The following is a 24,978-nucleotide window of genomic DNA, read 5'->3' as shown; positions in this document are numbered from 1 at the left end:
CATCAATGGGACTCAGCGGGACCGCCAGCACCCAACCCCACTTTAGAAGGACTTAGCGCTGCTATGTGTTTCCTTATTAATAAACTGGGACGCCACATGTTGGGCTGCAATTTGACTCACCTGTTCCTTCTCCCTGTCAGACAGCCAATGGCGGCATGGTGGTGTAGTGGTTAGCACTGTCATCTCACAGCAAGAGGGCTCTTGGTTTGGACCCAGGGTGGGGGAGCCCTTCTGTGCAGAGTTTGCATGTTCTCACCGTGGGTACTCCGGCTTCCTCCCACAGTCCAAAGACATGCAGGTTAATTGGTGACTCTAAATTGCCCGTAAGTGTGAATGTGAGTGTGAGTGGTTGTCTGTTTCTATGTGTCAGCCGTGTCCAGGGTGTACCTGCCTCTCGCCCAGTGTTAACTGGGATAGGCTTCAACCCCCCCATGGCCCTCAAGAGGATAAGCGATTATGGAAAATGAATGAATGATGACGTTTCAATGACTACGTTGAGGACACTTGCCCTGATGCTCGTCACTCCCTCTCAATTTCCTCCTGCAGTTTAGTGGTGGAAGTACAACCAAACAAATAATGAAGTATTCAAATACTGATTTGGATGTTGATTACCAGTGACAATGGCAACAACTGAAGCTTCAAAGTTTTGGGTCTGAACTTGATGCTGTTGGTCAAGCTAAACAAGGCAGAAAGATGAAGCCTTGGGCTCTGGGAGATTGTGACGGGTCCTTTTTTTTTTTTTTTTTTTAATACTATTTTCTGATATTTTATAGAAAGGCAAGCAAAAGAACATAGTACTTTCAAGTTTCAAGTTCTTTGTTATCATATGCACAACAATTACAGAGAAGCAGTCCCTGGCAATAAAAACCTTGGATCTCAAACTCGCACCAACAGTGCTACTTATGTGTAAAAAAGAGAATAAAATGACCTAAGTAAAAAAAAAAAAAAAAAGAAAAAACAGAGACAGAGACAATCTCAGCTTAAAAAAGTCCAAGTTAAAACAGTGGATAATTAAAACAAAATATGAATAAATATAAATAAATAAAGAAATCTTAATAAAGTAATACAGTTTGCTGGCTAATTAAATGAAAATAAGTATTGGTCGCAGGCTGACATGGTTTTGATGTATTCTCACTTTAATGCAAATGACTCAAAGGCCTCAGCTGATAAGAGGAGGTCCAGCTGTTCCAGATGCACAGATATCTTACACGCTGCTCTCCAGCAGTGCTACGTCTGTTGAATGTGTCGAGTTTGTGGCACTTTGATGGCTCATCAGCTGTTACTCCACACTGAGGTGAAGAAACCAATTAAAGGGTGGCAAGTCGTTATGTAACCAGGTCAGTCTGTTGAGCGCTGTGTGTTTATGTGCTGATGAACACAGGACGGTAATAACCTCCAGCTTTATGGTCAATTTAGAGGTCCGTGACTAATTTATGTTTCAATATTATCAATGAATCCCAAGATATTAATATTCGAGAAGCTGGAACGAGAGAATATTTGACATTTTAACCCTGCTAACACCATGGCTCAGTGTCAGGCAAAGTATATCGGCACTATTTAATGCTTCAGTGCCTCTTGATATCAGAGCTGCAGATACTTTTCAGACAAATATCCCAATGTACATGCAGTAACGTGGAATATAAAACCCATTTAAACAGCCCATTGTTGACTTCAAGACGAGAGAACCGGGGGAGCTAATGCTAACTCATTACCTGGAGCACTCTGTACCTACAAAACTAATGACATCACCATTGGCCTCAGCTGTACTCTGTGCTCAGTGCTAATTAGCAGATAGTGGTACTCTAACATGCTAAACTAAAATGGCCATAAACACACACCCGCTAAACTATCAGTGAGTTAGCATGCTGACGTTAGCATTTAGCTCAAAGCACCACTGTGTCCGAGCCTCACAGAGCTCGGCTGTAGGGAATAGTTTAGTCTAAAAAGGTAAATAAACTGCGATGAATGACCATCATCACTTCAAGGTGCCTCAGACGCCATTTTCAAATTAGGCTATTTGTTAGCTAACCAACAGATATTAAATGTTCAACAGTATAAAACGAGGGAAAACATATTTGAGCAGCAAATAAAAGTCTGTTAGCAGCAACTAAAACTGTGTGTGTGCCCTGTATTCCTATTTGCCTTTATGCTGAATTATATCACTGATTTAGGAACAAGTTACAAACAGCCTGAGGGTGAATGAGGTCACCTCACATGTCCTCTGTTGCTCCACTATTAGAGTCAAACCACGCATAATGCCTCGAGGTGGTGGTGGTGGAGAACCTGATGCTTTCACTACATGATGCCTCATACATGACTATACCTCCAGAACAAAGCCCCCAGGGGCCTGAGATCTCTGACTCCACCACCATCACCATCACAACCATCACCACTCCCCATGTGGTTCACTCCTGACTAAACCCTATAAAGACTTGCCAGAGGGGACTTAAAGTTGTTTGTGCCCACTGTTCTCAAACCATCAATGAACCTGTCGATACAGATCTGTACTCACTCTGTCAGGATTCTTAAACAATGTTACTTAAAAACATGTGAAATAATGCTTTTTGTTTTGATCAAATACAAAAATCCAGAATCTTAGAACAGGAATAATGTTTCCATTGCTTTCCTCTTAAAAATGCAGTTATGCAGAGTAATTATAATCATCCTATGTAACCCTTGCTAAACAGTGAGCACTCTAATCATTGACGTGATTATGAGATGAGGTTAAATGCTAAAATGCAGTGTAACAGTAGCACAAGTAGTTAAGAGTCATATTCAGCAGTATCTGTACTAACACTGGCTTATTGCCTGCTATGAGGTGGTCGTATTTGCCAGAGCCAATACAAATGTGGGCCAAATATTGTCTCAATTAATCATCTATAAAATGTAAATTATGAAAATTGCACAATTTGTTATTCCTGTTTTGTCTGACCAACAGTTGGATGAACTGAATGACTTTATGTTGAACTAATAAAAAAGACTAATACAAAAAAAACAAGACAAAGATAACAGTGTCCGAAGAGGAGTAGGTAGAAGAAAGACTTATATATCCCTGGCCCTTTCTTACATTACAAATGACAAATTCCGAAATATATCTTTATCTATTATTATCTTTAATTTTTACTTTTTCTCTTTAATCTTATTCATTAAATGTCCTTTGATTTTGTCTTGTGCTGCTGTGGTACTTGAATTTCCCCCTTATCTCATATTTACAACAAATATACAACTATCCACAGTCTATTTACCACCTATTTAAATGAACAAGTAATAAACCCAGTTTATTCACAAAGACCACCCAGTGTTACAAGATAAATATGCACTCCCCTAACAACCTTTCCTCATCTATATATCTGCCAAAAATATATTTTTGTGTAGTTTTTTAAATTGATTTATATTTGTGCATTGTTTCAGTTGACCCAAAAATATTCAGTTTACAGAATACAGCAAGTCTTCACGTTTCAGAAGCTTTTCACATGTTGAACTTGACTCAAATGATTGATTGATTGATTATCAGAATAGCTGCCAATTGGATGGATTCAGCTTTGTTTTGTTCTGATTCTTCTCTTTACCCTCTTTGTGTCATATGATTCTGATCTGTATAATCAACACTTTACCAAGCGGGGCAGATGTTTAAAGTTTAAGTGCATTCATCATCTGAAACTTTGTGTTGTAATCAACTATAATCTTTGAAATCACAGTGAAGATGATTAATGATGGATTTTTATATTCACTTGGTGCCTGATGCGCTCGAGGCAGCAACCACACTGATTCAAACAAATCTGCCATATTTGAGTGCACAGGCTTTAGGAAACAATCTGCTGGTGGATGTTCAGGATGATTACTGTACTCGTCCTGACAATGGGTTAGGAAATCCTAAAATGCCCTTATGTAACCGGAGAGTCTGCACGTGACCGCAGAACCTCTCACTGTTATTGTCACACACAGACTGCCTGTAGACCACCAGCTTCCCCCTGAACCAAACCAGCCTCTGCTGTTTCTTGGCTCATTGACACAACACAGCGTAATGATTCCTTAAACAAAAGCTTTAAAAGATGTGTTCGTGTTTCTCCTCTTTAGTGTTACATCACTGTCGCTCAGATCAGTCATGGCAGGTTGTCCTGCACGTTTCTGACATGACAGCTGTCCGACTGTTTGAGGATTATCTGCTCCCACGTGGAGCAAACAGGGAGGGGATTACTTAAAAAAATACAGAGAGAGGGAGTCTGGATTTGTGCAGTGCTGAGCGTGCCGTGCTTTTGTACAAGTTTTTCAGGCAGCATGGAGGCGACACTGAAGGCCACAAGAAAGAGGAAAGCTCAGCGCTCCAGTAGGACACAGAGTGAACCAAACTGTCTGTAATATGACACTGCTGGTCCACCTTTAATGTTCTGTAGTTTCTTTGTCTCCTGTGTTAACTTTACATTGGAGTCACAGACTCAAGGGTCCGATTTTTAAAAATAAATCTCGCGATCTTTGAAAGACCAATGTCATGTTTTTTTTTTGTTTGTTTGTTTTTTTATTTACTGCTACAGTAAATATATTTTCAGAATCCTCAAAGAAAATAATCTGTCAGCTGCACCACTTTTAACCCATTTCTCAGTTTAAGACTGTTTCCTATCCTAACAGCTGAAATGACATCTGCTTGTTTTATTTGACGCAAGAAAAATAAAAACAAAGTATGAAAAAATTAATAAAGTAACTTGAAGTAGCATAAATACAAAGAAATATGAAAAAAAAAAAAATGAATTTGGGTCATACTATATGAATAAGGTAATAACACGTCATCTCCGGCTACTAACTTCATTTGGATTTGGACATCCAGTAGAGCAGCGATTCTCAAAGTGGGGCCTGTACTTCAGAATTAGTTCATAGATGACTTTCTAATCTGACGAATCTATATTGATTCTTTTGTGTTGTTCTGTCACATACCTAAGACAATGGACTTGGAAAAAAAAACAAGGCTACATCACATTATTCCAAGGGACATATGTGAAGATGTCCCCGGGGCTAAATGCTTTGTTGTGCTCACAGTATTTCCTTTACATCTATTTATATGAACTGCTGCAATGCATGACATGGTTACATGTGTGCATGTGTGCATAGGAAATATATGGTCTTGGGTTCATCCAGGTCTCCATGTCTGTGTCCTCCATTGATCCCCGGTCACCCTCTCAAGTTCATATGTTCAGACTCAACAGTTTAAGTCTAACAGCATTAGTGCATGGAGCATAACAGGGGTAAATACGTTTATCATAAAAACATCTTTATAATAAAAATGGGTCATGAAAATCAAAAATAGAGCGGGAGGTGGTTCCCAACCTTTAAAACAAAGCAAAGTTAACTAACATGTATTTATAACCTGTTAACACTAAAGAAAGTGATGTTTTTTTTCACCTCCAGATTATTTTTAACAACATTTATAGGCCTTAATAGGATAAACTATGCAGTTTGTAACAAAAAAAAAACATCTTTCCCAACTTGTTGATGATCTTGTGGCCACCAGTGCAGCTTTTATTTTATCGGTTCATTTTGATCTTTGGCTCTTCTGGCGAAGTCCATCAGCGGCTACAGGATGTATTTATTTAAGCAGTCCTGTTTCAGTGTGCATGCTCCTGTTGTTTTCTGGACTCCGAGGGTCTTAATCGAGAAGCAGATGGGTCAGCAGAGTCTGATTCATTATTCATGAAGAGAAGATGGCCTCTTACACTTAGCCCCTGTGTGTGGTGTGTGTGTGCGTGGTGTGTTCACCGTATTGATCCCTGAGCCCTAAAGTAGCCTTAATGGTTGTATCTCATGAAAAATGCTGTCGGAGCAAATGTATGTTTGCTCCCTGACAAGACGACTGTATACATTTGTTTGTTGGACTCAACGGGAGCGATAGAGTGAATGCTTCAATATTGTTCAACAGGGTTTGTAACTTTAGTCCATCACTGATGCAGACAGAAATATCTCAGCAACTATTGGATGGATATGAAGAAACCTTGTGCGAACAGTCATGGTCCTCAGAGGGTGAACCCTTGTGTTTTTGGTAACCAACTTTTGCCTGATCCCATCAGCATGTTGACATTGTGGTTTTTAGTCAGTCTCTGAACCCTTCGGCTGTCAGTCTGACAACGATAAACCTTTGTGAGCCACGGCCAATATTTCGGACTGATCCGATCTCGCAAGCTTCCATGTGCCTCTCATTTTGACTAATCGCTATAAGCAGATATCTGCACATGACAGCAGATACATTAGAAAAAAGCTAATAAAAAGCTAAATTATGGGTGCTGAGATTTCATTTTGTTGTTCTGCCTCTTTTGCTCTCCACACAGACTGTTTACCTGCTACTCACATGTGATTGTTCAAAACTATTAAGACTGTAAATGAACCAGAATGCTTCCAATATCAAAACCTCATCTCGTTGCCTACAGATTCTGCATACATATGCAGATACTTGTAGGGGTGTAAATCACCAGTTTCATCATGATACAATATTATATTAATTCTTTAGACAACGATACAATATTTGCCAATACTATAAAGTCTGCCACAATACGCTTATGATGCGATGCGATCCAGGGATCTATGATCAGTATAAGACGATATCATCTACCCATTTAACAGAATTGATTACTTCAGAATTGATTAGGAAGCTGCCACCCCTTTCTTTTTTGCTTTTGGCCATAAAAGATAAAAACAACACATACGTAATAAAAACAGTAGTAGGGTTCATTTTAAACTGACTCCACAAACACAAATAAAACAGCAAATGGAATAAATATGGGCTTTCTGTCAGAGAGACCTTTCTGGAAGAAATGTTTTAATTTTAACCCAAACCATCATCTCACGCCTAAAATTTCAGGACTATCTGGCTTAAAGACCTGAAGGCAAACTTCTCCAAACAGCAGTAAGGCACAGATTAAAAACAAGATCATTTAACAAAGGTTTAAAATTCAGCTCAATAACAACTGTTAAGGTTCATAAACATGTCAGTTGTTTTTTGCCAGTCACCATTATTAGCTCACGTATGTTTATATTGCATAAACTAGCCTAGCAGCTAGCGGACATCTCTCCAATTATAACATAACAAATACTGTGTATAATTCATACTTTTCTCCCGACAGAACAGCGTGTTTGGATTTCAGCCTACGTGCACGTTCTTTCGCCCCAACATTGTTGATACAGTTTTATACGTGTTTTATCTCTTAACAGTATTGTATACGTACGGCATGTCCTCTGTCTGTCGATCCCTCTTTTCTCTGAAATCCAAAATATTTCCATTCTGCTGATTTATTCCCGAGTAAATGACATTATCCTCATCATCGTTCTCTTGGCTGTTTGCCATCTGCCTGCTGCTGTTTGAGGGTGACAGACTTTCAAAATAAAAGCATATCCTAAAGATGACAGTATGGATCGATGTTTTCACTTTGCATAGATGATACTGGATCGTTGATCACTGAATTGATATATTGATCCAGATAGATGGATCATGACACCCCTTGACACCTGTTTATGGAGATTAGTTTATAGTGAAGTCAGTGTCTTGACTTCTGTTAGATGAATTACCATGAAACTTGGTACCAACATTTATGTTTTGTACAGTAAACACAGGAAAGCAATCCAGGCACTCCATTACAAAAGCCAACATGTTTCTAAAAACAGACAGCAAGGGTGTAGCCTCACCTATATAGTAACAGGAACTAATGGGAGGCAGTCACATGACCCAGATACCCAGATAAGACAGGTGACACAAATCTAAAATAAAGAAAACACAAAACCAAAATGTAAAATACCATGAGGTGAGGATATTATGTTTAACGGTCTACTCCTCGGTTTCAGATGTCACAGACACAACACGCCAGCATTCTGCACATTCTGTGTGTCGAGTATCACAACACGCTAATGCAGTTAGCTAATGTGGTTGATCTGATTAGCGGTGGCCTCCTCAGCCTGATAGCGGGGCGTGCACTGCAGCGGTACGCTGTCTGTGTATTGTTTATAGGAAGAGGCTGTGCCTATATAAAGGCAGGCTAATCCCCCTGAGTCACAGAAAGTGAAACTCACCTTGACTACAGTTACTATGGTTAGGCTGGATGGATGGGTGGCCTTGGCTGGTGACGCTCACTGTATTAATTTAAGTGTGACTTGTTTGGTCTGTGCTGAGGAGCAAGTCATTGCCTTTGCTGAATAATTGATCACCCGTCAGTGTATTTGTCATTTAATATTTATCCCAAATAGTAAAGTCTGCAATAAAATGCATCTCTTTAGCATATCAAATCCTAAGGCAGAGCTTCTGAGCTAAATTTAGAACATCAAACCTCATTTTTTGCCGTTGCATATTTTCCTCCCTCTTCCTTCTTCTCTTTGATGCTGAATATTTTTAATTGTGTCAGGAGCTTCTGCTACAGAGGCCACTGGCTGTCTGCTGAGCAGCTTAGCTTGGCTGTAATTAATACTAGATAACAGGGACCCTCAGGAGGCTACGACCTGAGACACAGGCTTTCCTCTGTGCTACGATGTGACATGATCCATAATTATAATTACCTCGTAGGATGTGGGGGAGAATTTCCTTTTAATTTTTAAGTAGCCTGTAATTTCTTAATAGGACAGCTCCATTTTTTCCCTGTTCTGTCAAATGAAGACCAGTGGAAACATGTCATGTGCTCTAATTGCAAAGAAAATAAATACATGAGCGCACACAGTATATATTTACAGATGAAGACGTATATAAGGATATAGTCTCACTTTTACGACTGATATTGGGTTGTAATATAAAGTAGCATAAATTGGAAATACCTCAAGTACATGTACCTGAAAATTGTACTTAAATGAAGTACTTGAGTGATTGTACTTAGTTGGAGTAAGCATGGAGCCCACACTGTTACTAACTGCACTCCCTGAAGAAACATTATCATGTTTTTGGAAAAATGAAACAGTGATTCCAGAGAGAAGCAGACAGAGGGGTCTACAGTCTGTGTTTGAAGGATATATCCAGGATGTCAAACTGACTCAGCAGCAACAACAGGTTAAAAAGACAAAGATAGTTAGAAGCTAAAGCCGAACTATAGGCTACAGATCACAGTGTAAAAGTGAACCACCACATCACTGCTGATCGCCACACAAGACAATGAATATAAAGGGAAACTTTGCTGATATTGAACCAGCTGTGTGGCATCAAAGTGTGTGCAGATGAACCGTGTTTGGCTTCCCCTCCGTGCAGCTGCCAAGCAAAAGCAGCATGTGTATACATTCAGTAGGCTATATCTTCAGTAGCTAGCTAGCTAACCCTACACTTTTCAGGGTCTGATTTTGGTTTTGGAACAGGGAAGAAATGTATATCTTTTTCCAACCTCTCCAGGTAACGAGTATCATTAATACACGACGTGCCCCAGACACAACATTTAGCTCCAAATCCACAAAACCAGCCTGAAAATGAAGGAAATCTGATACGACTGCATTAGTCAATGGAGCACAGCTGTGTTGTTGTCGGACCCTGGTTTGAGCTGGTCCGATGCTACGTTATGATTGGTCAGTCTGTGTCCGGGGGCGGGACTGAGCAAAGGCACTGTTCCTGGGGTCAGGAGACTGCTGCTCATGCACCGTGTGAAACTTTTAGCTTTGTTTTTAACTAAGTCATGTGACATACATCAATTTTACTTTAACATACTCGTTAACTCTTATGTAAGTTAAGTTACGTAAGAAACAGACTTATTTCAACCCAAACCATGATCTTTATTTTACACCAACCAAGTTGTTTTCTTGCCTAAACCTAAAGCTGTTTTGGTGACGAAACCTACATTTCCTGTGAACACGCTGTCTGAACAAAAAGTGTAATTTTGATTCTAGTTCTTGTGTCATTCAGCAGACAAATCAACAAAATGAAGAAGGTCCAATTCACCAACAACAACAAAGGAGGGTAGTACTTGACAGACTGCTCGGTGCCTGAGGTTTAACTGTTTGTGTCTCTCTGTCACAGATCATTATGTGTTGTGCGCACTAATCTCCATCCAGCTTGTCTTGAGGCTGGACCCTCTTAAGCCAATAAAGGAATTGATTTAGTTTCCAGCTCGTCAAACCCAGCTGATGTTGTAGTAGTACTCCTGGATGCCAGACTTTTGTGTGTGTTCATCTGAAAACTTATATTCTTTATTGTCTACTATCATCAAAGTCCACACAAAATATTCAATAACAAGATTTTAACTTTCACGTGAGTCTTGACCATTTAAAAGTGGGTGAAATGCATTTTTTTCCCGAGCGTTTCTTTTGATGTAAGTTCAGGAATTATTGGCTGTACAACCTGTGTTTTGCTGCCAAAGTTGATGTAAGCAGGTGAGTGAGGCTGTGATATCACTGAATGGGAACAGCTGTGTTGATGCAGATATTGGAGTGAATCAGATATGAAGGAACGTGGTGCGTTGCACAGGCATGCTAACATGTGAGTCATGTAACATTTAAGCTAACAGGAGGTGAGATCACCATCACATGGTGTACTTTAGTCGTCCATATGATGAAATGTGGCATTTTATTTGGAACCACAGACATCTGCAACATAGTTTAGAAATGACTCCAGATCATCTTATCAAATACTTTGCTGCCCACATCACTTCCTGTTTTTAGATTGCAATCGCCTTTTTCACAACTCAATCATCACCTGACTGAACTGACGTGACTCCACCAGGGGAGGCTTTGGATTTTTCTTTCTGAAACAGTAGCTAGAAACAAACTCAGACCTGCAGCAGGGTTCCTAGGCAGTATGGAATTTGATTTCAGTAATTTCCAGGTCAGGAAAAGTATGGAAAAATATGTGTCTTCAGACTGTTGCCCCTACTGTGTTTTCTAAAATATGAAATTTAGAATGTCTAAAAATAAATAGATCAAAGCAGAGTATTTTTCATGTTGTTTGGAGCAGGCAGCGAGCAAAGTCAAATTGTTTAACACACTGTGAGAGAGTGTGGGCCAGAGACAGATGTACAGCATCTGACTTAATGCACACTCCAATGCAGAGCTGCTCTACACCGTACGTCACAGCCTCACAGCTCTGACCCAAGTGCCTTTAAGTGCCAAATTGCACATTGTTTCTTTCCATATGACGTCATACATGGGTGTGCTGTGCAGATCGAGGGCAGGCAGCTGGTGGCAGAGACTACCAACACTGCACAAATGTCTATGATTTGTGCTGTTTCAATTGATCATATTGGGATAAAACAAAGGCCACTTTAGTTGGATGTAAAAGGGGGAAGTGAAAGATTTAAAGCGTTGTGTTGATGTGCCTGGAGTTAGATGCAATTATAATGTGATGTGACAGCTGCTGACAACTGACCCAGATTTTTAACAGCGTTTCCCCAAACCTATGGGAACAGGTGAGGTTTTAGGTAGAAAACAGTAGCTCAAGTTAGCTAATGTTAGTTAGTAACGTTAGCCTGACAGCGGTGCATCCATGTACAGAATTTAGATATAAAAGTACTCAAGCACATTTACTCACCCTGCAAAAAAACAAAACAAGACAGCAGTCCTTTCAGTCATGGACCCAACTGCACACAAAGTAGTTATCATCCACTGTACTCTTGTACACTTTCATCAGCTTGCAGTATAAAGTTAATAACGTCAGGAGGTCTGAGGATAAGGTTGTAACGACAGTCGTGCCAGCACTGGGCAGATCGGTCAGGTTGTGGGAAGAATTACTCTTCTTTGTTTTGTATGGATCACATCCAACATAAGTTATGAAGTCACCTTCCTCTATCTCCACCTCACACAGGGGAGGACAGGAAGTGATGGATTTATCACTTCCTGTCCTCCATCTGAATTTCATGCATCATAATAGTCACATGATTGCAAACAAGCTATCAGCCATCTGCAACAGAATTTCAGTCAGGAACACTGGTCAAAGAAAACTTTATTTCCATTTGCAGTATTATAATCGGTGGCATGGCTCTGTCCTGGGGCCCCTCTGCCTTTCCTAGGCCTACACAGAAAAGCTTTTCCACGCGTCTACATGGAAAGCCTAAGGCAGGGAGAGCAAAGACCCCCTGGAACAGAACAGAGCAGCATCAATGACAAACAGAAATGACATTGATATGTCAGACACAACATGAAAAGGAGGAGCTGGGATGGAGGAAGCAGCAACAGTAAGCAGGCAAAAGCAGTTTAAATAGGGCGCCCTGAATGAGACTCACCAATTGGTTGCATAGAAAGGAATCATGTGATCTATCAGCTGACTCCCTTCCATCAATCAGCTGCTCCATCAGTTGATTGGGCTGTTTGAGATCAGCTGATGTAGCTGGGATGTGAGCTGAGCTTGACATCGTGTCCTGTCTGAACTAAAGCTATGCTCAATAAGTTGGAAAGAAATGCAGGAATATCATTAAATTGGATGTCTGGGTGAAGAAACCTTTATGACTGCGTTCATCATTGTTTCCATGGACACAGTGAATAAGGAAGACTGCACAGTTGCCAAGAAAATTAAAATCATAATTTACCTTTTTTCCAACTTATTTTCAGTTCTTATTTATAAAAGAGACTAAAAATATGTGGAAAACAATAATATAATATGAATTAAATATGTTATGGGACAATAGTACAAGTAGAGGTAGCACCGGTTAGTTTACTTCCTCTTAGAGTGGAGATGTTTGACAGTGAAAGGTTGTCTGCAGAGGAGTGTGGACTGATCAGCCACAATGGATAAATGCACGTTTTCTGATGGTTGGCTGTACTCAGAGGTCAGATATGGTCTGAAAAATCTGGTGTGGAAAAGTTTGGAATTTTGAAGTGGAAGATGTGTTGAAACCCTGTGGCAAAGATGTTAGCCAGTGGCTTAATAAGTTTGCTTTAGTCACACCTTTACATGTTGAGACACATGAGCAGATTATGATCTGAAACTTGATCATTCATGTCTTCATTTTGTTGCTGCGGTTGTTTTAAGGAAGCTTGTCCTCACAGTTGTCTGGACTCACACGTACTGCACATTTAAGTCTTGTTGCAGCAGTGAGAAGGTTTTATGTGCTTTTTTTTATTTTGCCGTATATGTGTTGGGATTTGCAGATTTTCTTGAAATTTGTGAGAACATGTGAGAACTGAGAACATGTTAGGAGGTCAAATGGGGCGATGGAGTGTCTACTTTCCAGCTGATCCAGTAAATTTATCACCTAAAAAATTCAAGCTGATTCATTACATGATCCAAAAACTTCAAAAAATTTACTGTAGAGCACACTGAAGGAGCCTATCCCAGCTGACACTGGGTGAGAGGTGGGGTACACCCTGGACAGGTTGCCAGACTATCTCAGGGCTGACACAACCATTAATGCTCACATTCACACCTACGGACAATTTAGAGTCAGGAATTAACCCGAAAACTAACACTGACACAGGGGAGAACATGCAAACTCCACACAGAAGGGCTCCCCCACTACAGGTTCAAACCAGGATCCCTCTTGCTGTGAGCTGACAGTGCTAACCACTGCATCACTGTGCCGCCCACAGTATAAATGAGAACATTTTAAAATGTTTTTCTGTGTGAGGACTTGTAGAATAAGTGTCGTCCCTGTGTGTTTGTGCAGGTGTGGCTCCTCATTTGCACAGAAAAGCATTAAAACCACAGCAACATGCAAATAAAAAATCCATTGAAAAACCTTGACTTTGTTTTTCTCATGTGCTCGGTACGCGCATGCTGGTGCCATATAAAGTGATGCATAATGTTTTTTATTTTGAGGGTGGTGTTGCCCTGAGCAGTCATTTAGTCATGTATTTACTCTCTGAGTGACACTTGTAAATTAATCTGTCTTTAATGGAGGTTTCTGTGTACACTGGACGTCAATAGCTCCAGATGACTTATCCAGTTATTGACTGCACCTGTTCAGCTAAGTATATGCCTGAATGGGACTATTTGCTCAGTTGGTGCAAACACTTGAGCATTTAAAGCCCACAATAAAATACACTCAGCTCAAGTGCAGAAAAGCCCAAAAGCCCAAACCCCAAACTGAAACACAGGATTGCACTTGGCACTGAAACCAGGTGTTTTACAGTCAAAACAGAGACAGACAGCTAATCAGGAATGACAAAGTGAGGAAGGGAAGGTCATTGTGTCTCTGTGGTGTCAAAGACTCTGGCCTATGTTCTCACAGCAGCCAGCTATTAGTCTGCGACTGTGTGATCTGTCATTAGAGAGTGAGCCTTCGTGGTTCCAGCTCTTTGGAAAGAGTCACAAGCTTTTAGGACTCATGCCCTGTCCTTATTGATAATTGCCACACGCACACACACATGCACACACGCACTAGAAACGCCAATGTTTGATCCAGAGCCAAGAGCTGAATAGGAGGAATTACAGTGTGAGACAACAAGTGGAGCCTGGGCTGCCAGTAAAAGGTTCATAAATCAGAGCCGTCTGTCTGTTTTGATAAGAGGAGCAGATACATGGTGACACTGGCCGATCACTAGTCTGTCTGCCAGATAACTTGGACACACCTTTGGCACAGTGATGTGTGTGTGTCATGTTTACCCTGATTATACCAACCACAGGTCTCTAAGGATTTCCAGGAAGTGTCAGTATCTGTATAATTATCTTGATATATTCTTCAGAACAGCTGGTTTAAGACATATATAAATATATATTTTAATTCTACAGATAAATGAGGTTACATGATATATGTCTATTGATGTTCAGGTTAGGTGTGTATTCAGCGCTCTCTCCACCGAGTTAAACCTCATTCCCTTGATGAGCCAACCACATTTGTACCAGTTTGTGTCTTATCTCAGAGACAGTGTGTGTGACCGTTGGACTCTGTTGTGTATTTGGGGAGAGACGTGTTTGTGGCTGGCTGTATCAGCAGTGTATACGTGTGTGGGTGTGTGTTCCTGTGGGCGTGTGTGGGTGTGTGTGTGTGTGTGTGTGTGTGTGTGTGTATGGTAAGTACATTCAGGCCTGTCACAATAACCACTTTTGGTGTACAATATAATGTTCCAGAACTGATTGCGATAAACGATGCTGTCGTCATTTTAAGACCATTTTATGCCACTGATCTCATGATAATATAGTAGCACAATAATGCAGGTACGACTTTTCAAAGAGCACAGAACTTTTAACTCTTAATAATGTTCAGACGTTGGAAATTGAGGAGGTATTCTCAAAGAACAGTTCATATGATTGTATGGAAAATGTATGCACAACAGGACGTATGATATCCTTCAAATTGAGGTTAGGTGAGGATGTACCTTAAAGTGACTCAAAGTTCACATGGGTCCGAACATGTGACTCCTGGGGAAAGTCCGGGTTTTTGTGACCCATTCACCACCCCAACCTGCCTCCCTTACAAGACCGTTCAGGACTTGGAATGGTTACCTTTGTAATGTAGTCTCATAGAGCGGTTCGGATGATATCCTACAAAAAAATTCATGCACAAGAGTTCGTTCGATATCCTACGAATTTGCACCCCACGAATGACATTACATCCTTAACGTTCAGTCACGTAATTTACGGAGGTTAGGTTTAAGCAATAAAAGTTACTGTGGTTAGATTTAGGAAACGAAACATGGTGAGGACGTATCTTAAAATGACTCAGGCTCTGTCAACAAAAAATACACTCAATTAAATTTTGTAGGGATGCACCGATTTATCGGCTGAACATTGGTATCGGCTGATATTCGCCTTGTTGACTGCCATCAGCCTATCGGCTAATAAGATAACATTAAGCTTTGGCAGTGGCTGATGTTTTTCTGTTTTGTCACATCAATTTTGCACGGGGCTAAAAAGCAGAGCTCAAGACAAACGGCCAAAAACTTAAATTAATGAGCAGATACGATAAGAAAACAATGACTGTTTGGCAAATGGGCTTTGTGGTCTCACTGTTGTGTGACGAGATGGCTCGTAGCAGTCAATGTTTCTAATAATAATAATAATAATTCTACAATATATTCAGCACTCTGAAAAGGCCATGCTTCATAATGTACTTAAATACACCTTTTCTGATCCTGTTTAGGTGAATGTCTGATCAAACCACACCCTCACATCCTGATGAAGCTCATGTGATTCTTCTTAAACTGTAACCAATTTAAAAATGTGTTTGTTTTGTAACTTTAATAGAATTCTATGCAGAAGTAATCTCTTTTAATCTTCACTTATGATCCATAGAACTGAGTTTTTCAAGAGACTCTGCCCTCTGCCTGTATTTTCTTATTCTTTTGCTGTGTTCTGGACCTTAATGGGCGTGTACCCTCACAGCGCTCAGCTGAGGTCGGGGCTTTATAAATTGGTGGCAACGAGGTGTCCAGGAGGCAAAGTGGCAAAAAAATACACAAATATAGCAAGGTGAAACACCAAATTAAAATGAGTCTTGGGTTGGCTTTTACTTTCACTATCGCCAGCGAGCATTTTTACAGACAATAACCAGCAACGCTGCACAGTGTACCTTTTTAACTCTTACCAATTTAGAAATTTGTTTTTTTAACTTTACCTTCTAATGTTGGAATTTTAGTCACAAGTGCTTAATTTTAAAGATAAATGCTGTACTTAAGTACAATTGTAAATGCAGGACTTTATTTCTAATGGCGTGGGTTTTTTTTTTTACAGTTTAGTATTGTTATCTTTACAGAGGTAATTTAGGTAATTTGTCCTACCAGTCTTTATTTATACAGGGCGGTCCAATAAGAGCAGTTGATTCTCGTGTGCATGGATGCCCTGTGTACACAAGAGAGTAATCAAACAAAAAATCTAACATAAAACGTACAGGCTGCAGGTTAAGGGTGAAACTGAGAAAGGTTAAAAAAAAAAAAAAAGTCATTAAACCCGCAGGAAATACCTACACAGAACAATATGGGCTAAAATTTAACCTTAAATATCTGCACCTCACTACCATCTAACCACTGCAGGTAAAAAAAACTCATCATGATATGATTACTTTGAAACTGGCGTGCAGGCATGCACGTTTGTGCAATAACAAAGATTGATCTGCCTCGCGGCTACGCCCCCGTTTGACCGTGTGAAGGCCAGCTTATTTCAGCCAGCCCTGCTATCGACCTGTTAGCTCTCCTAGCCTCCAGTGCTAATGTGCCATTATGTAATGCTTCAGTTTGACCTGGAGTGATTACCACCGCTGTCAAGCTGAAGCCATGTGAACGGCTGCATGGGTTTTGTAGCAGCTGGGAATTCTGCCAAACAATTTAGTCAATTGAATTTTGAGTTTTTTGTTTTTTTTTTACTTGAAGGTTCTTGAGTCTGAGGAGCTTCAGATTGAACTTCACAGAGGACAGATGGTTTTAGAGGGACGGCCTGAGACAATAATATTAAGTGGAAATATAAGTTTGGTGTGAGAACGTGTGGCCTTCACTCTTACACAGTGCCACTTATGAATGAGTGAAAAGACGCACAGTGAGTCAGGATTTTTTTAAAAGGTAATAGAATGCAGGAAAAGTGTCCCAATTTAAGACTCATTCAGATCTAGATTAAAAAACTGCATTTTGCCTTTATTACAAGGGAGATAGTGTGCAGGTGACAGTAGTGTATTTTCTACCAATTGCAATTCGGCAACAGATACAAACACAGCAAAGAGATAAAACCATACAATTAAACAACACTCATTCAGTGTGAAATTAAAGAAAATCATAGAATATTAAAACAGACAACTGCTAGTCATAGGCTATATTAAAAAGATATGTTTTTGAGTTGTTATTTAAAACTGTCCATTGAGCCAGAAAGTCTAATATTTTAAGACAGTGTTGAATATTTTTGGATCATAGCAGCTAGAAGATGCATCCCCAAAAGTTTTTGTAGTGACATTAGGAACAGTTTAAAGAGCAGCTGTGGAGGATCTCAGGGTCATGGAGGGACATAAGGTGATAGGGAGTCTATGATGTAAGAGGGGCGAGGCCTTAAAAACTACTAGAAAGACTTTAAAATCAATTCTAAAAGATACAGGGAGCCGGTGTGGGTTACGTAAAACAGGAATCATATGGTCTCTCTTTCGGTTTTTGTTAAAACCCTGGCAGCAGCCTTATGAATGATCTGTAATTTTGCAATAGTTTTAGGTAGACCAGTGTGTAGAGCGTTATATTAATCAAGATAACTGGAATATCTCAGCCTCTATGTGTAGTCCAATAACTCAAGTCAGGTGTATTTAATCAATCGAAAAAAGAGAAGAATCTGCAGTTAAATGGATATTTATTGTCATTTTTCAGGCAAAAATGCTCGACCAATGCTAAATGCTTGCTGGCTCCATCTTTTCAGATCTGAGGATTTACTGCTCTTCATTGTCATTCATAATAAATAAAGTAAATGACATATCTTTGGGTTTCGGTTCATGTTCGGACAAATCAAACAGTTCAAAGGAAGTGCTTTTTGACGTTTGATAGGCTGAATAATTAATCAAGAAAACAATCACTAGTTGCAGCCCTACTTGCAAGTTTCTCAGCTTAGTCAAGTGCAATACTAAATCACAGTAATAGCCCTTTAAGCACTGCAGGCCATGTGGATGTCCTATTTTCTATTTGGGATTAATGAACTCCTCTCCTGCGCTTTTATTTCCCTTCATAACTTTGGGGTAACTTGCAACAGTATCTACTGAGCAGTACTTGCACTCAAACTCATTCCCATTCATTATTTTAAAAAGCTGTTTAAAGGAATACTTTACCCCCAAAATGATCATTTGTATATGAGGTACTTGTCCGGTGTAACGTCAAAATGGTGAAGAAAACTCACATTTCTCACATGTCTCCGTGGCAAACAAAGAATCTAAAAACAGAGAATTGGAGTAAAGGGGGCCACATTTAATATCAGTGACACTAAATCAAAACATTTGATTACAAACTCTCACACAAATTGTGCAGTGTATTCCAAGTGTCATTTATCCAGTCGTATGCTCAGTACTTCTCAGACACATTAATTTTCACCAACACCTTACTATTTAAAATACTTCGGCATATCAGTCTCACACACTGATAAGTAGCACCCCAGGGCGACTGAATGGAAGGCATGAGCAGAGTTCAAACATGCACGTGCCCAGGCGCGTTACTTGTTTATGCGTAGGACTGTTTTAGAAGAAGTGTTTTAAATACTTAAGTTTTAGCAAGTAGCAGTACTGAGCATTCGATAAATGAGGCCTATTTCACATGTACACGGGTTTGTTTAAAAGTGTAGCTTTTGGCCTTTTGCCCACATGCAAATTATGTTTAAGTCACTAAAAACAGACCTTTTGTAAACATGTTGGTGAAGATTCTCAGTCATCCAGGTCATGGTAATTTAAAGTGCTATATTGTAGGCAACTGGACTTGCTTGAGTTTCTTGAAGACGTTTCACCTCTTGGAGAAGAGGTCTTGAAGAAACTAAAGCAATTCCAGTACAATGTAGCACTTAAGATGACCTTTTGTAAAAGTACATCGAGGGTTAAGATTTTCAGAAACTCCATTTCCAATGCTGATGTAGGGAGTTTGTGGTTTATTAAGTCAGAGTGTGTGCCGTTATCTACTTTGTTAGGCATCACAAATGAGGCAACATGCAGTGATGGATGTGAATGTATAGTTACTCTTCCAGTATACTGAGGAACAGAGGTGTCAGAATGTGCTATAAGCCTTGTTTCTACCGAGCGGTATGGTACAGTTCAGTTCAGTTCAGTTCAGTTCAGTTCAGTTCAGTACACATTTTTTCAGTTTCCACTGTGAAAAGTTGTGGATGGTACTGGTAGAATTGTTTCGTATTGTCCCCATTTTTGGTCCCCCCTCTGTTGGGGTACGTAGCACACAGATCTGGTACTAAAAGGTGGAGCTGTGAACACTGCAGTCTGTTGATTGGTCAGTAGCGGATGGTCACTCTGCTCAGGCCTGAGCTGTGGCTGGTTTGAAGCTCATGTAACCACTGTTCATACTGTGGAGAGTTTTATTAGTAAACTGTAACTATAAAATGAAAGGATGTTTTGCTGCCTCTCACAGCAGCAGGAGTCAGAGAAAAAAATAGCTTAAGCCACTGGGCCGACTGCTGGCGACTTTTAAGGTGGAACGTTAACTTGCTGTGTCACTCAATTCATGAGCTGTAGACGTGAATCCATCAGCACACCTTAAATATTCAACATGACAACTCTGACCATTACTTTAGTTTCTATATGACATACACTTTTAGTAATGAGTGGATCTTCAAGCTTTTAAAAAATATATATTAATTTTGACCGGGTTATGTGAACTGCATATAATCTACTCCTAACTCGGAGACAAAAAAGTATTGCAGAGCGTCGTTCTTGTGGGCTCTGGCAACAGTAAACCCAAGAGCTTGCCTGAGAAGGACTAAATACACAAACCCGCTGTTTTTAAATATAATCGAGAGACACTCCCACTGCAGCCTGATTTATTTTGTTCTGAAAATGCTGGCGTGCAGTCTCGTTCTGTGGACGATTAACAAGGTGCAGACTTCCATCTGTGTCACCGGTAATGAGGAAATACAGTGAGTGCTGGACGGAGCAGTGAGTGGCAACAACCCCGCCCACATTTAAGAGTACTGTTTGCGGTGGAAACCCTAGGGTCTAGGTACCATGTCTGAAGGGTTACTTTTGGTTCCAAAGGTGTACCATATGGAAAGTGTTTGGTGGAAACTTTTTCAGGCTTTTTATTGGCCAACATCCTCTTATTCCTCTATTCCCTTCTGTTGGCTTAGCATGATGTTGACACGGGATGAGTAATTGACATTCAATTGATCATTTTGGGGTTAAGTATTCCTTTAAATGCAGTTAGTTGCCTTGAAAGAACTTCAAATTGACTCTCTGTTTGAAAGGTGCCACACCAGTAAACTTAACACTTCTGGCGTCATCATACCTCCTAAGACTATCTAGGAATAGACATTTATGAGTTATCTGTGTCTTTATTAGCTATGAATTAAGTAAAAAGGACACATCTGATGAGTCATTTTATCATTGAGCAACAAAGGTGACGACGAGTGTCTTTGCCTCTGTCTCTCCCTCTCGACCTCTCCTTCTCCTTAAAGATCGAGTGAGAAATCCTGATTGAGCAAACACTGTGGAGGAGTGACGAGTGGGAGTGGCGCTCAGAGAGAGGGAGTGTGATTACCTGCTGCTCTCTCTCTCTCTCAATTCAATTCAATTCAAATTTGCTTTATTGACATGAAAGTTATAATAACAATATTGTCCTTTCTAGTTTAATTATCCTATTGCTCAAACTTGGACAAGTAGCCACTCATTCGCTTCCATAAGCGTGGAAGTAGTTTCTATTTTTTCTCTCTCTCTCTCTCTCTCGCTCTCTCTCTCTCTCTCTCTCTCTCCTTGTAGTCACCTCCCTCTCAGGGAGTGTACACACTCCTGCGCTCTCCCCTCCTGCTTGTTCACACACGCACTCGGCTTCATGCTGCACACACACACACCCGCTGTCTCCTCTGACTGTCTGTGCACATCAAAGAAGAAGCTTGGTCAGGACTCTGCTCGGACAGGAGTGTAGTACAACTTGGACAGGCTCTGTGTGCGTGTGTGTGAGTGTGTGTGTGTGTGTATGTGTGTTGTGCATGTGTGTGTTTGTAGAGCAGTGTTGCTCCATGTGCTTGAGATAAAGCAAGCTGAGTGATTTTTTTTTTTTTTTTGGTCAGGGTTTTTTGCCACTCAGATTAAGAACTTTTTCTGGCTCACTGACGGACCCGCTGCTTCTTCTAGTGCCAGTGTCGACTCTCTCGACAGGGTGAGTGCTGCTCAGCTCCCAGTTTGACTTTCACACACTCCCACTTGTTTAATTGCACTCTTTTTCCATCTCTTCCGTGTTGTCTCTTGATTTCTTTCATGCCCTACTCCCTCAGATCCTTCAATGAAATTCTGTTATTGAGCTGTTACTCTTTAGCCCTCTGTCCACACAAATGTATGACTGCGTGTGTGTCTGTGTGTCTGTGTGTGTGTGAGCTCACTTTTTCCCCTGGGGATTCAAAGTGAGTGTGCATGAATACAGGCTTGAACAAGATGAAACAAAAATCCGTCTTCAACCATTCCTCGCCTCCTCAAATCTGTGCATATTTGAAAAACTATTTTTATAAAGTTTCCCTGCACAGTGCAGATTTATTTGACAGCAGCCTCTGACTTGCGCTCCTTTCTAGTTTAATTATCCTATTGCTCAAACTTGGACAAGTAGCCACTCATTCGCTTCCATAAGCGTGGAAGTAGTTTCTATTTTTTGCTTTTCTTTTCTCTCCAAGAGAGAAAAGAAAAAAAATGTCAATATGAAACTGAAGCCGTTCCACAACAGTGAAAATGACATCATCATCCACCGTCCCAGTCAAGTCATCTCCACCACCACAGATGGCTATTTATGGCGGCATCCACCCTTCAAAACACTACCATTCGCTGAAATATGTGCCTTGTGGTTTGAATCGCAGTCTGTTTGAGGTCTTTTCATTAAGCCTGGTATCCTGTTTCTCACGTCAAGGTTTATGAACCTATGAGCATGCAGAGCTGCTCGTCACAGCTGTGGAAGTGAAGCTCAGGGAGCTCCAACCTCAAGACTTTTTGGGTTCTCACCAGACTGTGTCCCCGTAGCACCCAGTATCACAAAGTTGCCATTTAATTAGATTTTTAGGCTGGTTTTGCTTCCTGTTTCATCAGATAGTTCCTCATTTAAACAGGAAAATGTTTCTAACTTTTGCAAAGTTTTATATTTAACACTGATGCATTGAGCAGGTTGTTAACTTAAAGGTCCAGTGTGTAAAATTGAATGGGATATATTGGCAGAACTGGAATGTTGAATGTGTAATAAGTATGTTTTCATTAGATCAAAAATCAACTTGAAATAAGAGTTGTTGTGTTTTTGCTACCTTAGATTGAGCCATTTATATCTACATACAGAGTGTGTCTGCCATGTTGTTTCTACAGTAGCCCGGAATGGACAAACCAACACTGGCTCTAGATAGGGCCATTCATGGTTTCATGTTGGCCACCGTAGTTTTCCTACACACTTGGTGCACAGGAGTTTCAGTTGTTAGATTAGACCTTTTAAAAAAGGGTTAAACAAATTTATATTAGGGATGTTCGCTTTTAGTCGACTAGTCAGTGAAACGTTGCTAACCTCACTAGTCGGACAAAAATAAAGTTATTGCTAAAACCATCATTATTTTATTGCATTCAACCAGGCATGTTTCCTAAAGACTGATATTCTTAAAAGAATTTCCCCAAAACTTCAGTAATTCTTATTTGTTAACTTTTATTTCATGAGTTGTTTTGCAGGGTTAATTGCAGTGTTCATACTGTACAGTGCAAAGTGCCACACTTTTCAGCGGCATCTAAAATACGATTTGGTTATTAAATACGATTAACAATTTCAAATGGCTCTTAACATATATGCTATGTTCCTTCAGACAATGTTTAAACTTACAGATGAAATTGTGCTCACGTTTGACCGTTTTCTGAGCCTTTTCTTTCTTTTAGACTAGTTGAGGAGTCAAAGTTTAAACTTCCGTTCCAACGCCAGGGAAAATGTTAGTCGTGAGAAACATCCCAGTATATTTGAATCAGTTAGGTATTAAAAAATTATGGCTTGGTGTTTGTACTTGGTGTTTGTTTTGCATTGGATTGGCACTCTTGAATGACACATGGATGTTCTTTAATTGTTAAAGGACACAGAAATAGTGAACTCTCATCAACTGGGCAATGATGGAAAACTCCCACTGATTTAATGTGATACCTGCCCTTATAAAACATCAATAGATGGATGCAAACACCATCAGTCCTAAACAAACACTTTGGTCTCATTCTCATAGGTTTGGCAGTTATCTCTACCTCTAATAACGATGGTACATGCACCAAGTAGATTGCTGAGATCTGGGAATGCAGTGTCTTAAAAAAGCCTTACTTTGCACATGACACTTTGCAGTCAGATGATTATACAGGTTTTAAACAAACCCGCAGGTTAGCCGAATGTATTTGAAGAGTAAAATTAGGATTATGAGGATCAGAGTTTACCGACTCACTCTCTGGTCCAGCTTTGGGTACTTGCTGTAGTCATGCATACACAGTTTTCCTGTGCAGTGAGGGATTAGTACCAACATTACAGGAGCACTCACTTGAAGTGGAAATTAACACGTTTTTTGGTTTTAACCTATCATTATGAAGGAAATGTTGATTGCATGACATCATGACTAGAGCCTGACTGATGCAGGTACAGTCTATTTATATCTGTATCTATATCTATAGAGCAGTTTTCATATTGGTGCTTATCAGATAACATGTATGCCAATACTGATGCAGATGAAGATACCTGTGACAGGCCAATATTGACTGACTTTACTGGCCAACCGGGATATCAGTCGGACTCTAGTAATGGCTGTAAAATAGTGACACCATCAGTGTTTCAGTTGTTCCCTATAAGTCTCGCTTTCACAGTGCAGTCCTGTCTGCCACTGGGTCCTGACCTCCCAGGAAAGTTAAGGCTTAATTTCAGGCACAAAGGAAACACGTCAACCAATTCACAACCAAAACAGGAAGAGGACAACGCTTTTGTTTTCCCTGGTAGCTATCAGTAGCTATCCCCAGTCACCAAAGAGTGTCAGTATAAGTTTTTTGCAGTTACTGTCCTCAGTAGTGGAAGATGGCGGATGGTGGCACAACCAAAGTTTTTAGTAGTTAGGCTCTGAGGAAAATGTATATCGATCTGGTTGTCTTTGTGACAGTGGCGCCAACAATAATACCACTTGGAAACATTAGGGGGGAAAGTTGAAAACTTTTTCACTGAAATGTTTTACCACCAAATAAACTGGCTTGTGTTTTTTTGCTGCCTCTGACTTTAAAGTAAAGTTACTTTGTTCCCAGATCTTCAGTCATTTTAATGGATATGATGGTACGATAACATATAGATATGATGGTCAAAACTCCAAAAAACAAGATCGTAATGATCCTTTAATCATAGCGTCATATCCAATTGTAACAGACTTCTTTACCAAAGCCTGGTGCCTACATTACCCACAATGCATTAACTGCCAGCATATTTACATTATCAAACTTGGCATTTTCAGTTTTATCTTGTCTTTGAAATAGGCTGGAAGAA

General features: G+C 40.1%; 1 protein-coding gene across 3 annotated transcripts in view; it reads left to right on the top strand.

The window, feature by feature from the left end:
- The window catches only part of coro2aa (coronin 2Aa), a 62,591-nt gene that overhangs the window by 7,072 nt on the left and 30,541 nt on the right, over window positions 1-24,978 (top strand). The window contains exons 1-2 of one of the 3 annotated variants that reach the window (XM_049571406.1): window positions 21,356-21,420; window positions 21,545-21,633. The exons of 1 other annotated variant lie outside the window; for it this stretch is intronic. The gene's annotated coding sequence lies outside the window, so the exon portion shown is untranslated. Of the gene's footprint in view, window positions 1-21,355; window positions 21,421-21,544; window positions 21,634-24,978 lie in introns of those variants that run through there. One more of the 3 variants, XM_049571405.1, reaches the window with a different exon arrangement.

Source organism: Epinephelus fuscoguttatus, linkage group LG3, assembly GCF_011397635.1.
Source record: "Epinephelus fuscoguttatus linkage group LG3, E.fuscoguttatus.final_Chr_v1".
NCBI lineage: Eukaryota > Metazoa > Chordata > Actinopteri > Perciformes > Serranidae > Epinephelus > Epinephelus fuscoguttatus.
This window is presented reverse-complemented; position numbering and strand designations above follow the sequence as displayed.